The 16501-nt window shown below is 30.4% G+C and overlaps 1 pseudogene; it reads left to right on the forward strand.

Annotated features, from left to right (window-relative positions):
* Window positions 1-348: 348 nt before the first annotated feature.
* The window catches only part of LOC142333604 (uncharacterized), a 53482-nt pseudogene continuing 37329 nt past the window's right edge, over window positions 349-16501 (forward strand).

A 16501-nucleotide genomic window follows, 5' to 3' on the forward strand; every position in this document is an offset into this window, starting at 1 on the left:
TTAACGAGTGAAAATGCCACTTCTGACCGGGATTCGAACCGGGGACCTCCGGATGATAGATGAAAGGCCGAGACGCTAACACACGCGCCACGGAGGCCGGCAATGCAATACTGATTTAGGAGAGCAACACTGTTGCCAATTGACACGTGTTTTCGTACAGTTTTGGTTAAAAACTACTAAGAAGGTGGAAATTATTTGTTTTTTAGATGTATTAACGGCGTAAGTTAACGATTATATTTTTGATCGATATTATTACGTAATTCTCTTTTATTATTTCATTTATCTGCTTCATACCGATGTAACAACGTTGTTTTATTGGTTTTAAATGCATTCAACCGTTATATGAAAGTAACAGTTGTTTATGTTTCTTGTTTCAAAGATTAATATTGTAGTTAACGGTTATTGTTTCGGTGTCTAGGTTAACTGCCAGTAAAATCTTTTTTGGTGAGTTTCGTAATATTTTTTATTTTAATTGTTAGCATATTTTAATCGTTTTGATATTTTATTTTTAACTTGTTTACTTTAAAAAATTAACATAGATTTCGATAAAAGTTTTTTAGTTCATAATTAAAAGTTTTCAATTCTGTTTTGGAAATTGTGTAATGTTGATTTACGTATGATAAACACAAAACACAGTTTGCAAGTTTTAAGTTAGTTATTTTTGTGAAATATACAACAATAAGTTATTTTGGTTAAAAAAGGGTTATTTTTTTGTGAATTCCCATATCTATTATACCGGAATTATTATTTTAGTAAGTTACTCGCTCCTAATTTTCAACGAAATTGTATAATTTATTTTACACAAAATTCTCAATAACCTTCAAGTAGACTTCTTTACAATACCCGGTCTCTGCCTTCATCCTGGTAAGGCATAGCATCTTTTCATCCCCTACAAATTTCCATCCAACTAATGACCACAGCAGTTGATGCTCGTAAAACTAAAAAAGAAAAAGAATCTAAATACGTATTTGTTTGTTTATCAGCTGTAATTTGTACTCTTGAAATTAAATTGTCTGGTATCACATGGTAAGCCTGATTACTGGTTCGGTTCCACTCTGTTCATATCATGATTTAATGGTTTAGGAGTGCTCAAGGCAGATTTCCTTGCTACATGAACAAGATGCACAGCTGTGTATGGAAAACAAGTAAAAAATTATTGTTTATTTATATAACAAAGGACATTACACAAAACGTATTGAAGAATTTGAAGTATAAGTAACTGATTAGTATAGAAATCATCAGTACCTATTAAATAGCAACCGATTAAATTTTCAGTTAGCCTATTCTATATCAGCCTTAGGAACATGCAAAGTCAAACAATCACAGAATACGGTGATTGTGCTCTTTTCATTACTAATGGGTACATCTAATGTATTGTTTGTTTTTAATGTTAACGTGACAATTATATTACCATGAACATTATATATTTTTTGTAAACTTAAGATTGTAATGACCTCCATGGAGTGATATATCTGATGATAAAATTTATGTTCCGAAGCGGTTTGTGATATGCCCAAATGAATTCATACGACAGATGAAAGGTATTGTTAAAATGAGTTATTTGCTAATGTAACATCTACATACTTCAAACCAAAATTTTTAGTAAACTTCAAGTTGCCTTTATTGCCATTCTTGGTGAGGGAGACCCGCTACTTTCCATGCCATTATCACCGATGATAATTTATGGCAACTTTTTTTTTTTAGTTAAGACGCATATTTATGATTTCAGTTGTAACTATTTGTTTAGTATATTATTGTTGAGTATTAGTGAAAAAGTCTGTCTACAAGTTTCAGGATTAGGCGTTCAGATTGTTGTTTGGCACCCATAAGAATGAATAATGTAGACCGGTATTTAGAAAATTAAGAATATTAATTTATCCTTCCTTATATTTATATATGTACACTCTTAGTTAAAATGATTATTCACTTATCCATTATTTCTGTTGATCTTCCAGCAGTTCCTTTTTTGTATCCACAAAGTAGAATGTTTACCGATCCTGATGCAATCTATATAATGTATTTTTATGTACCGATCAGAATGAAAGTATCTAAATTTGTTTGGGTTAACGTTCTAGTTGTATTGTCAGGATGTATGATAAATACATTCTCCTAAAATTTGTGTCAACGTTGTAGGTTAGTATTTATAAATGCAGCTGTAGTTTTCTTTAATAGTCTGTATGTACGACATATAGATTTACATAAGACGATGTAGCATTCTAGATTAGAGGTATTTATCTTTCTATTCTGGTTTTACTAGTTTGTTTTTTTCTTGCTACTGTAAAATCATTTGTAGTTCAAAAACTGAATGGCATGTCAATTGTTTTTTTCTTGCTACTGTAAAATCATGTGTAGTTCAAAAACTGAATGGCATGTCAATCTTAGTGTTTTCTATACCTGTAAATATTTTATAAATTTTATGAGGATGATTATTCCGATGATCACACTTTTTTTTGTAACACGAAGGAATTTGCAAAGATTGAAAAAGGTAAAAATTATTAAAAAAAAAAATAAATTTATTTATTCTGATTGGAACATAAAAACACATTACATAGATCGCATCAAATATAAGGTAAATTATAAAATAAAAACAAGTTACAAGATAAAAAATATGTTTAAAGCCCTCATTAATTCAAACACGTGAAAGAATATTAAAGTAAATACATTAAATATAAAAAATTACTACAAAATAATTCACAATTAGAAGCGGCTGTTGAAAATTGTTTTTAGCACTTACTTTTGTACACATTAAACAAATATTAAATAATTATTCAAGGTTTTATTTAATTTATTTCTAATTATTATTATTATTTAAAAATTCATCCGCAAAGTAATATGATTTTTAACGTTAAAGAAAATATTTTAATTGTATTTTAAATAAATGGATGAAAAGAGTTTTCAAATCGTTCTACAATTTATTAAAAATTGCAACAGAGTCATAATTCTTTACTCATAAACTAAAGTATTGTGTTGAGTTATAAAAAATTTGTTCCATTACCTGATTTGGTGAAAGTAGATATTGTTATTTGTTAAGAATAATGTCCATTCTTTTTAGAAAAGATTGCACATTCGTAAATATAAATACTTGGATGAGTTAGCATTTTTAATTTTCTAGTTATCAGTTTATACATTTTATACTTTGGGGACCAAACAATGATGCAATAGCCCATTTTTGATATCTTGAAAACTTCTTCTGATTTTGGGTGAGCCCCATAAGATGATATTACTCTTTATACGGGAATATATTTAAGTAAAATAAATATTTAATAATGGTACTCTCAATAATTGGAATATATATACTTTTGTTTGTTTTCATTAGATTTTAAAAGCATGTTTTTAGTTGCTTCAGTGAAGGCAAGAAATTTTATCGTATTTGTTTTCAGCCATAAAGTTTAATTTAAGGTATATTTTGTTTTTATGTGTTAATAGTTATTCATGTTGTCTTACATCAATACTATAAGACAGTATCTATATTTTATAGGCATATTTGTTGTTGGTGAATATATTTGTGTTTTCTGTGTGTTGTAAGATTTCAGTTAAGATACTGAAAGTAGGAGAACATTAGGAAGACCATGAGATTGTGTTGTGTATATATATTTGGCTTGAAATAGGAAGTAATTTTGTTTTCCAATGTTTTGTATGTTTATGGTTTCTGAGATATTGTCTTGTACTTTGTTTTTATGAATGAAAAGTGTTTCTGTTACTGATTTGTTACTACACATCAAATGATGCTAATATTGATTTATAGATTTGTTGATTCTTTTTTTGTGAAGTTTTTGTTGCTTTTTAATTGTTTATAATGTTTTTATTTGTTTTGTGCTAATAATGTTGCCCATTTATTCGGCAATTTTGTTAATTACATTGATCAACAAAATAAAAAAAATGTTTTATGGTTACATGCATTCAATAAGTTGTCTCTATAGTTTCATGGTACAGATTTCAGATCTGCAAATCAAAACCAGAATTTAGTAATGATGGAAAAAAATCCTGATTTTTTATTATTGTATAATATTATCTTAATTTATTTTCTTTATTTTTAGCAGTAACAAGCAACCATATTTGGGCTTGAAATGTGTTTCCATCATTGATCTTGGTAAACGCTTTCATTATACTCATCATATAAGTCTGGGTGAAAAATTCCAAAATTGAATGTTTATTTTTACAGACATATTGCATCCAAAATCTTTTATACTTTTAAAGAGGCTCGCCCAACAGTTCTCCATAGTACTGAACCTTCTGTTTGCCCAGGAGTAATTTAACTACACTTTGAAATGAATACTTGTACTGCTTTCACAGATTCATTTTAACTTTTCCCAAAGTCCAATTCCTTCATTAGAGTATCTGTTTGTGGTCCAACAAATATTAGTTTTTCTGATTTTTGGCTCACCGATCCTGGGAAACTTACTTTTAAGATAACCTTGGTCGTTACTACTTTGACAATTTTATTTTTTTTTTTTTTTTTGTTTTATTACTTTGACATAATTTTTCATCAAGTTTTAAATGTAATTGTGGAAGATACACATTCTTCAGATTCATAAGAGGTTGACAAAAAAAACATTTTTCTGCCGGCTTTAAGTGCTTCTTGCTTCAATTTTTTTTTAATGTAGTAGTTTTTACTGCCTCTACTTTTCGACTCGTATAAGAAACAACAGTACTTGTTAACTGAGCTGCAGACCTAATAAAATGACCAACAATACTTTTCATACTGTATTATCATCATTAATAATTCCATATTATCATACGTCTCCTTCATTTATGCCGGATAAACAACAGGAATTGATGGTTTCTTATTTCCATTTGAAGGATGATTGCTTTTACAATTTCCATTCTATAGGATTGTGATGATGATCTAATAAATCTATTAAAAAAATTTACATCATCGCATGACGTCAGATTTATTTTCTAATTAGAACAGTCGCTGAAGTTCTCACTTCCTAACGCACAAAAAAAACATATTTGATTGCCACTTTTGATGAGGCTATAACTTTGACTGCATTTAAGTAAATTAAGACCACAACCAAATCATTTAATTCTGCTTGAGTAATTTTGTAAGGGTTAGTGCTCTCTGCGCATCCAGAAACTCCATGTTTCTGGCGTAAATGTAACAAGTAACTTTTCACCGACTAGAATAGGTCTTATGGCAGAAGAAAGATTACAATATGAAACAGATTTCATGAATTTATTTTGATGACTGTTTTTGTAATACGAAAATAACAATCGATGAGTCCTTAGGCTCTCTACATATTATGAAAACAACAAAATGGTGTTTCATGGCCAACTGTTTGGCCAGCCGATTAGTAACGTTACACAAGAATTAGGACATAAAACCAAAGTAGTAAAATTTATTCTTTACAAACAATTTTTTTACAAACATTTCTTTTTAGTTCATTTGTCATGTATGAACATCATGTTTGTATCAAATTACTAATTTGATACAAATTACTGTGTTAAATTTTTTCCCTAGAAGAAAGGAATGCCACATTATCTGTACAACAAAACTTTTATAGACCAGTGTTATTGTTTAAAATTTGTTAATTGGATCCTGTGTAAATTATGAAAAGTTATTTTTCTTAATTTCATCTAGAATTTTGTTGTTTAATATGTGTTGTGTTACTCTTGTCTGATTGAGTAGTGTAATGTTCTTTATTTGTGTTTTTTGTTAGATTTTTTAGTCGTATGAGTTACAAACTATGGATGTTGTTTTTGATAACCGTTTGCATGTACATAAATTGTGTTTTTAATTTTTTTTGTAAGACATCTCTTTGGCGGCATCTACATTTTTATGACTATTTCAGAGTCAAAGCTAAATTTCTGTAAAAGTTTATTTATTGTGTAGTATAAATTGTATAATATCTACATATTTTGATTTAACACATAAGCACGAAACTTGTGTGTGGTAAAATGGAATAGAAATTTTGTAGCATATGAAAAATCCCATGTCTGATCAGGATTAAAACCCAGGACCTTCTAAATGAAAAGCTGAGATTCCACCATTTTCCATACAGATTGGTGTGGTAAATTTTGTTGAGTCTTCAGGTTTTATAGAAACCTGAAAAAGAAACTAAATTACAGAAGATAAAATAATAGTAACTATGATAACTGAAGTACACACACCTTTCTTTGACAATGAAAAATTCATAACTTATTTCTTTGTCGTGGTGGCAGAAATATAATAATGAAGTGAAAGGGTTAATCTATTTCTTCGTTAATGAATATCTTTAGTTCATAACTTCACCCTCCTTGCGGGCAAAGAAATAATGAATATTTTTAATATCTTAACTTTCAAGGAAGCTAGGTGCTCGGTCGATGGCTTAAATAAAACCTTTCCTGGAATAACATAGATGTATCTTGCAAATTTGAAAGTAATCGGTCGGTCTGTTCTTGCATGATGCGTTAACAAACAAACAGACAAACTTTATATATATATACAAGCTGATAACAAATACCCCATTTGAATTTTGAAAATCAGATGATTGTTTGCAGAGATATAAGAGCACCTCCCTAAACCACTCTCCAGTGGCTTCTCATTCATTACCAGTTGATGGTGATGATTGGTCTAGTCTCCCACGAGGTGCTCGCATACCTCGTTGCTCTAGCCACACACACAGTCCTCATGGGACCGTGATATTTTGGCGGAACTGGATGGTTTGTCTTCCTGCCAGTCCTCATGGGAAACCCATTATTTAAACAGAAATTCTTTAAATTTATTTAATGTAAATTAATTTTATTATTTTAGTAATATTATTAATTTGATTGATTCGAATCATTTAGTTCACACAGTGATGGAGACTCACAATTCATTAATTCAATTCATTAAAGTAGTTTGTTCTTCAATCGGCAAATCTCCACTGCTACATGATGAAATGTTTCTAGAAACCTTCTCGGTTATACCAAGAAATATGGGTAAAATTTTGGTTGTGATTGATCGAGTAGCTTTATTGTATATCCCGAACAAACAAAAACCCTCTTCCTCTTTATATAATTGTATGTCTTCCTATAATCTAAATTAATGTCTTCTCAATTTTTTATTTATTTTTTAGTTAAATTATTTATTTTGTTCACAAATTTATTTAAATTTTCTTTAATTTATTATTTTTATGTATTAATGTGAACTTTTAACAACTTGTTTTTCAGTAATTATGAGTATTTTGTCACTGAACTCTGTACAAGGTTTTATTACATTTTCCAAAATAAATGCTGAATCTGTTCCATGGAGTAGCAAACTTGTCCAATCTTGATACAATGTATTATACATTGTCATGCACAAATCTATAAAAGAATATTTATATATGTTGTATATAATAATTATGTTAAAGTTGAAAGTTTAATTCATAAAAGAAAGGAATGGAGGGAGAATTAATGAAATCAGTCAAATGATCAGTAAATTGAAAAAAAGATAAGTTATTTATGTAATTTATTTTCATAATTAATTTTTTTATATTTTACAGAGAGAAAAAATTTTAAATATGTCACCATTAATTTGTGTCAATGACTATGAAGAATACGCTAAAAATGTGTTACCAATAAATGCTCTGGATTTTTGCCAAAGTGGAGCTTGTTCACAATTTACGTTAAAGTTAAACACTAATGCTTTTCAAAGGTAACTAACTCTTAATTTAGTGTGATAAAACAGTCCAATTTTAACTAATGTCATAATTTTTAATGCAGCTCAAAGAAAGAACAAAAAATTCAGTTATTTAGTTCTTTAATGTTTTAATCTATTTTTTATTTAAAAAAATATATATATATTTATATTTTTTTATGACAAAAACCGAGTTTTGAAACGCAACATCCAGTTATTGACTACAAATACAAATGAAATAGAAGAGTCCCATACTTCAGATACCTAGGCAAGATCCTTGAAACTACAGGGGAAATAAAAACAGCAGAGAATATTTACCTAAAAAAACTCAAGAGAGCCTACAGGAAAACTCACAACATCTATATCAAAAAATGTTTGTCCATACATACAAAGATCAGGCACTATAATCAAACCTGATGCTCTGTACTGCAGCAAAACCCTCATACACCACAGAAAAGTCTACCTAGAAAGAATTTTGAAAGAACAATGCAAAATTATGAGAAAGATTCTCAGCCTGGAAAGTGCAGAAGATAGCTGCAGAATGAAATCATGAGAAAACAACTGAAAAATTATCCAGTTTTGTAGCACACATCCAAAGAAGAAGTTACAGTTTTACGGACACATCCACAGATTCCCAACAACAAGGCTCACCCACTCTGACCTACATAGAACCGCTGAAAAGTTGATTCAAAATTGTAGATGAAACATGGATCCATGACTACACTTCTGAGATGAAACAATAGTCAGAACAGTGGACTGCAAAGGGTGATCCTGCTGTAAAAAAAGCAAAGACGGTTCCATCGGCCGGGAAGGTGATGGTAACTGATTTTTGGAATAGTAACAGAATTTTGTATATCTTCAAAAAGGTAAAACAATATTACGCATCAGCTGAAGGCAGAAATTGCAAAAACGACCATATTTGAAGAAGAAGAAAGTGCTTTTCCATCAGAACAATGCAGCTGCTCACACTTTGATAGTCGCCATGTCCAAAATTCACGAATTGCACTTTGAATTGGTTGACCACTCACTGTATTCACCAGATCTGGCCCCAGTTGACTTTTACTTGTTTTCTAAGCTTTAAATTTTGCTTGGAGAAAAGATATTTTCACCGAACAAGGAGGTTTTTTTGCATGCATAAATGCCTGTTTTGTTGAGAAAGATGCCAGCTACTATTTGGAGTTAACGAGGTTAGAGCATCATGTTTTTCTCAAAACATTGGTGTTGTTTTTCCTGAAGGCTGTCCAGTACTGCTTGTGATTTTTACTTGGCTATCTTTTATGGTTTCAAATTAGTGGCTTTTCAGTTTTAACTTCATTTTGGGGATCAATGCAAGCGATAGGAGCCAGGACATGAGACTGTGGAGGGTGTGGGATGAATACCACACTGTAATATTTAAAATTGATGTTTTTGAGAAAGTTGGTAGCAGGGTCATACTAAAACTTTGATCAATAATTGTGAGAATGGTGGTTGTGATACATCTGTGTATTCTTTGCCTGGATCTTCTAATCAAATTAATAGCATTTCAGCAGAAAATGATGGATTAGAATCCTGTACTTCATTTACGCAAAATAACAACACAATTACTTCTTTTTGTTATAAAGATGATGTTTCTAAGGCGATAATTATGTGAGTTCTCAATGTTGTACAAAATAAGTTATCCTTATGTTCATGTGAAGGTATTGGTGCAACTTTTAAAATTCTGTTTTTTAATAGTTATTTATATATATATATATATATATATATATTAAAATTCCAACTTGGAGCTACTAAATGCTCTTACGTTACTGCATCATATTTTTTTGGCGTTCTGCAAATACGCTAGAATAATAATGACAAAATATTTTTTCATGCAAATGTTAATAACGTTTGTTGTATAAAATAAGGAGTTCTGTTCTAGTTTTCTTATCTGTATTACTTTTAGATTTTAGTTTTCCTTTAAGTTGTGATCGTACATATATTCATTGTTAAACTGAAATCTGTGTTAGTATTTTTATGCTAACTAAATTATTAAATATTGTTTTTTACTTACTTTGCAAAGTAATTTAGGCTAGTATTTGTGAAAAATTTTTAACAATTTTAAGTGCGAGCCAATTACTTTAAAAAATTGATGTCATTTTTATTTGTTTTCTGTGTTACTTTTAATTACCATCATGTTCATTTTTATGCAAGAAACTTATTAAATATTGTAGTTGTGCTTTTTGGTACTTTGCGATGAAATTTACTGAAACAATTTATCACAAAAAATAGTCTGATTTTAAATGTATATTGTAAAAAAAATCATTAAAAAATAAACTTTAAAAATGAATGTAATAATAAATAATAAAAAAAGGCACGTGTAATAAGTAATAAAAAAGTAGTGACTGCTGTGGGGTTGGTGGAGGCTACAAAAAAATAAAATTTCTATATATTTTGCGGAGTAAATGGAAATAGCATAGCATTATGAAAGTCAAGAAAATTTTACTAAATTGGTCAATAAAAGTCAGGAAAAATAAATCTTAAAATTCAGTAGGAACCCTCCATGTGACACTCAAAAATCTGTTTTCAGTATTAATACTGTTCTTTAAAAGATAATTAAACATTCAGAAAATATCAGTAGCTGATTTAGCTTGGCTCATGTAAGATTTTATTCGAGTACATAGTTAAAATTTATCAACCATTGTTGCAGATTTACTAAATAATTTGTCTGACTTTAATACTTCTGTTATGATATTGTTTGGAAATCTTGTGAGTAATTAATTAATTACCTTAATCGTTTCATTCACCCTTGATGTAACGTTTTGATATCCTTATGCGTACCTATGTTTAAATAAAATACAAAACAAAATAATGTTATTAGCATTTTCTTTTTTCCTCAAAGTAATTAACAATAGAGTTAGTATATTATACCGTACAATATTCTGTGAATAGTTTTTACATAGTAACTGCCTAACAGATGTTCCTGTAACACATTATCACTAATACCACATGTTTTTCTGTTATTTCTGCTATTAAAATGATCGTAACAGTCATAGTGTTTTTATAATTTTTTTCTCTTTGGATCAATACAAGGTTTGTTCAGAAAATAAATTAACTTTATTCTTTTAATCTTTATTATTAATTTTACAGATTATTGGTCCTTGTTCCCTTCAAAGTACTCTTCAACCATATTCACACGCTATTTGCAGCAGTGTTTCTACTTCGCTAACAAGTCCTGGATAGCTTCATTTGAAATGGCCCTTAAAGTCAGTGATGAATTCACTTTAATGTAATAATAGCCTCAAAATGGCATCCTTTCATCACCGATTTTAATATAAAAAAAAAAGAAAAAATTGCAAGGAGCCAGGTCCTACGAGTAGGAAGGCTGAGGGAGAAAGTCATCTGATTATTGGCACAAAACTGACTAATCGACAACGCTGAGTGTGCAGGCACATCGTTGTAGTAAAGGAACCATGAGTCGTCTTGCCACAACTCTGGTCTCTTTTTGTGGATTTTTCACGTAACCGTTTAAAATGCCTCGATAGTACACACGGTTCACTGTTTCATCTTGAGGCAAGAAGTAAAAATTATAAAATCGAATAAACAGAGAGCATCACTTTGACATTGGATCAAGACAGACATGGTTTCTTGGGGCGTGGAGATCAATTGCCAGTCTGTTGTGATAATTGAACTTTTGTTTTGATGTTGTAGCCGTAATCCCGACCCTCGTCTCCTGTTATGATCCTTTGAATAATGATTGTTTTATCGTCATCGGCTTGTTCAAGAATTTGCCAACAAATATCCACTTGATGCTCTTTCTGCTGTTCGGTCATCAAACAAGGAACAATGTTTGTTGCAGCTCAATGTGTATTCAGTTTTTCAGACAAAATGTCACGGCACAATCAGATAGAGATGCTAATCTCTACTGCAAGTTCTCTGACAGTCAATCGGCAATTTGCTCACATCAGATCATTAATTTTCTGAATGCGGGTGTCATCAGTCGGAAGTTGTAGACCTTCCTGGTCAAGGGTGACCGATTTTAAATCATGAAAAGACCCAGAACATTGTCTCTATAAGCTTACTTCAAAAGTTGAAATATTTCTGTGAAAGTTTTCCCCAGTTTCAAGCAAAATTTTTTGTTTTATTGTCGCTCTCGAAAATCACATATTACAAAAAATCACTACTAACACATAAACACGTTACACTTAAACAACACTAACGCATTAACTAAATGAGGTAACAATCCAAGAACATATGGTTACAGAAGTTATGCAGAACACAATGCTGCCAGCTACGCATCACTAAATATCTTCATCGGTGTGTATTAAAAATGTTCAGTTATTTTCTGAACATACCTTGTACTATCTAGTTGAAATAAATTTTATCGATATTAAATAGTAATTTTTTTAATTTGAATTTTCATTTTAGATTACGTATAAGACCAAGAGTAATGATTGATGTATCTAATAGAGATTGTTCAACAACGATACTTGGACATAAAATTAACTATCCGGTAGGTGTTTCACCTACATCATTTGCAGAAAATGGCTCATCCAGAAGGAGAATGTGCAAATGCTAGAGGTATGTTTCTTTTTTTTTGTGTATTTGTGTTTAGTTAGTAATATTCACAAACCGCATATTATAACCTTCAGGGGAAGTTTTTCTGTACAGTTTATAATTTGATTACAATTAGTAGAAAAATGTATAAAGTGTGTAACAGCATATCGAACATTTAAATTTCGATGATAACATTTAGCAAAAGAAACATATTCCTTTTTTGCCGTATAAAAGCTGGCCCATTAAAGTCACCTAATAATAATTTAACTGTAGCTGCACTGTTAATGTATGTGGTAAGCGAATTATATGAACTATCATAGAAGTTGGAAGTAGAACCAGGTGGAATGGATGCAACTCTGCAGTAATAATATTATTATTATCATTAACTGTGTTGACTAAAACACACTCAAATGAATTGTCAACCAGTACAATACTATTACATTTTCCTTCCCACTCTACTTCTGACTTGTAAAAACTAAACAGTCACATCTAATTATATTATAAGAATCGAAACCTAATTCACAATTTTTAATGTCTTCAGTAGTCTCAAAATGATGATCTTTCATCACTGATTTTAATTTCAGAAGTAAAAAAAATAAGAAGCTGACTCTGGCAAGGAGAAATGCTGAGGGAGGACAGTCATTTGATTTTTGGCACAAAACTGATGAATTGACAAAGCTAAGTGTACAGGTGTATCGTTGTGGTGAAGGAGCCATGAGTTGTTTTGTCACAACTCTGGTCTCTTTTGAGGATTTTTTTGCACAACCGTTTGAAAAAGCCTCAATAGTGCACACGGTTCACTTTTTCATCTTAAGGCAAGAATTCAAAATGCACAATTCCATTAAAATAAAAAAAAAACAGAAAGCATCACTTTGACATAGGATTGAGACTGACGTGCTTTCTTGGAGTGGGGACCATTTTTAAACTGTGAAAAGACTCAGAGCATCATTTTTGTAAGCTTGTTTAAAAAGTTGAAATGTTTCTGTGAAAGTTTTCTTCAGTTTCAAACTAAATTTTATGTTGTATCGTCACTCCCGAATATTGCACATTACAAAAATAATCCTTAAACATGTTGCACTCAAATAACAATAACACTAAAACTAAATGAGTTATCAACTATCGAAGAACATGTGGTTACAGAGAAGGTTATGTGGAACAAAGTGCTGCCAACTGCATGTCACTAAATATCTCCATTGATGCGTAATTAAAAATGTTCAGTTATTTTCTGAACACACATCATATTATATTGCAATCTAAAAATATCTTTAATTTCAGCTTCAGTTCAAGTAACTAACCTCTCCTGCTTCTAATATAGTGATGAAAGAGCTTAATAATTCTGATAAAATAGCTTTTGAATCGAAACTGCTGTATAGTTACTCTGTTTTCTTTTTTTTGCAAGCAATATATGGAACTCTTATTATCAGAGGCGGTGAAAAAATCCTCTTCATTGTTGACAGTCCTTTGTTTTAAGTTCAGAGTGCACCTCATTAAAATTTGCTTGTTTTTTTTTTTGTAAGATTTCCTTATATAACTCTACTGTTTGTAACTTTTATTCTAATCTGAAATATTCAGTTGACATGATCTGATGATTTGAAAAGAATCTTCAAGGGCCAAGCCTTTTCTTGAATAAAATTTTTACCTTTATTAATATCATTAAGTATAGTATAAGTGCTGAATTTATTATAATTTTGTTTGATATTTGCTACTCTGTCGTCAAGTTTTCCAGCTGTATAAAGAGTATTATCTAAATTTTTTGACATATTATCCATTTTTTCATCTGAAACGTGGATTAATTAAACTATTTATCATTCTCAAAGCGGTAGATGATTGGATCAATTCTGATTTCAATTTTGCTTGTAGAAAATGAGCTAGATGTAGCTAGATTCTGATTTTTAATTAACTTGGCTTCTTCTTAATTTACTATATTATTTGCAGATTTATTACAGCAAGGTTTAACACCACTTTTATTTTATTGAATTTTATCAGCATGTTATTTATGAAAGTAAACTTTCCACAACGTACATTTAATTGCATTCTCAATAAGAAGAGCATTTTTCTTATATACGTGTAACAGTTGACGGCTAACATGATTGCCGATGCAAACAAATAATGAATTTCAATAAATAATCACTAAACACTACAGTGTAATAAACCGCATGGGAAAAGTGAGGTTAAGTTATGTATTAATGACAACTAAACACTTTATATTGATTGACATTGAGTTTTTAATTAATTTATAGGGCTGACAGACCATCAAACATTGTATATGCCAACAAGACAAAATTATGTAATAAATTATACTACTAAAAAACAATTAAATTTACAGTGCTATAAAAACATTAACTGAAAGCAATGAAATCCCATCTCAATTATCTGTTGATGAATGTTATTCTGTTGAATTATTAAATAATACTTAACAATTATTTTTAAAAACTAAATATTTTACAACCTGTTTAACGTAAACACAAAATATGTGCTTAAGTAATTTTCATTAACACCTTCTGAATTGTGAATTATTTTTTATATATTCCATAGCTCTGTATAAAGTAAGAAGTTGATTAACAATATCGTGGTAATTGTCAGATTTTTGTTTGCTGAGAAAAGTTGTGCAAACACCTTTAAATGAAGCCTGAACTACAATATCTACATAATTTAACATTGAGTTAAATACATCATCTTTGACCGACTCTCTTATTTGAGGGGACCAACAAATATCCCTTCTTTAATTTTTCCTTCACATACATTCGGAAATTTCTGCCTGATGTACAAAAATCCAGGACTATCCATCTTCATTGCTTTTACAAAATTTTTCATTAGTCCTACCTTGATGTGGAGAGGGGGTAAACATTTTTTTTTGGGTTAAACTAAGGGCTCATGAATAATATTTTTCCCATTTGGAGTTAAGTTGTCACGTTTCTTCCACTCTTTGATAACATAAGTTTATCCCTAGCTCGGCTGTCCCATTCGCAAAGAAAACATATGTACTTAGTATAGCCTAACTGCATGCCTAACAAAATATATATAACTTTCAAATCACCACATATGTTCCAGCTATGTTTTTATAATTTATTTTTTCAAGACTGTCTTTCATCACATCGTATGTCTCTTTCAAATTAATACCATAAACGATTGGTAGCGAAGGATATTTGTTACCGTTGCATAGTAGAACCACCTTTAAACTACTTTTTTATTTTTTTATTTATTTTTTTTTTTGTCTTCAGTCATTTGACTGGTTTGATGCAGCTCTCCAAGATTCCCTATCTAGTGCTAGTCGTTTCATTTTAGTATACCCTCTACATCCTACGTCCCTAACAATTTGTTTTACATATTCCAAACTTAGCCTGCCTACACAATTTTTTCCTTCTACCTGTCCTTCCATTATTAAAGCGACTATTCCAGGATGCCTTAGTATGTGGCCTATAAGTCTGTCTCTTCTTTTAACTATATTTTTCCAAACGCTTCTTTCTTCATCTATTTGCCGCAATACCTCTTCATTTGTCACTTTATCCACCCATCTGATTTTTAACATTCTCCTATAGCACCACATTTCAAAAGCTTCTAATCTTTTCTTCTCAGATACTCCGTTTGTCCAAGTTTCACTTCCATATAAAGCGACACTCCAAACATACACTTTCAAAAATCTTTTCCTGACATTTAAATTAATTTTTGATGTAAACAAATTATATTTCTTACTGAAGGCTCGTTTATCTTGTGCTATTCAGCATTTTATATCGCTCCTGCTTCATCCATCTTTAGTAATTCTACTTCCCAAATAACAAAATTCTTCTACCTCCATAATCTTTTCTCCTCCTATTTTCACATTCAGTGGTCCATCTTTGTTATTTCTACTACAGTTCATTACTTTTGTTTTGTTCTTGTTTATTTTCATGCAATAGTTCTTGCGTAGGACTTCATCTATGCCGTTCATTGTTTCTTCTAAATCCTTTTTACTCTCGGCTAGAATTACTATATCATCAACAAATCGTAGCATCTTTATCTTTTCACCTTTTACTGTTACTCCGAATCTAAATTGTTCTTTAACATCATTAACTGCTAGTTCCATATAAAGATTAAAAAGTAACGGAGATAGGGAACATCCTTGTCAGACTCCCTTTCTTATTACGGCTTCTTTCTTATGTTCTTCAATTGTTACTGTTGCTGTTTGGTTCCTGTACATGTTAGCAATTGTTCTTCTATCTCTGTATTTGAACCCTAATTTTTTTAAAATGCTGAACATTTTTAAACTATACTTTAAACTATACTTGGACGAATATTTGAAAAGGCGCCAGTCCTCAGGTTTATGAACTTGTCCTAAGTGCAACATAAACTCATCAATACTTATGCAATAAACCAAATTATTTTCATCAATAAGGTACTGAGAAAGTTCTCTTTGTCGGCTTCAAAAGCCTG

Source organism: Lycorma delicatula, chromosome 13 (assembly GCF_047948215.1).
Source record: "Lycorma delicatula isolate Av1 chromosome 13, ASM4794821v1, whole genome shotgun sequence".
In the NCBI taxonomy this organism is placed as follows: domain Eukaryota; kingdom Metazoa; phylum Arthropoda; class Insecta; order Hemiptera; family Fulgoridae; genus Lycorma; species Lycorma delicatula.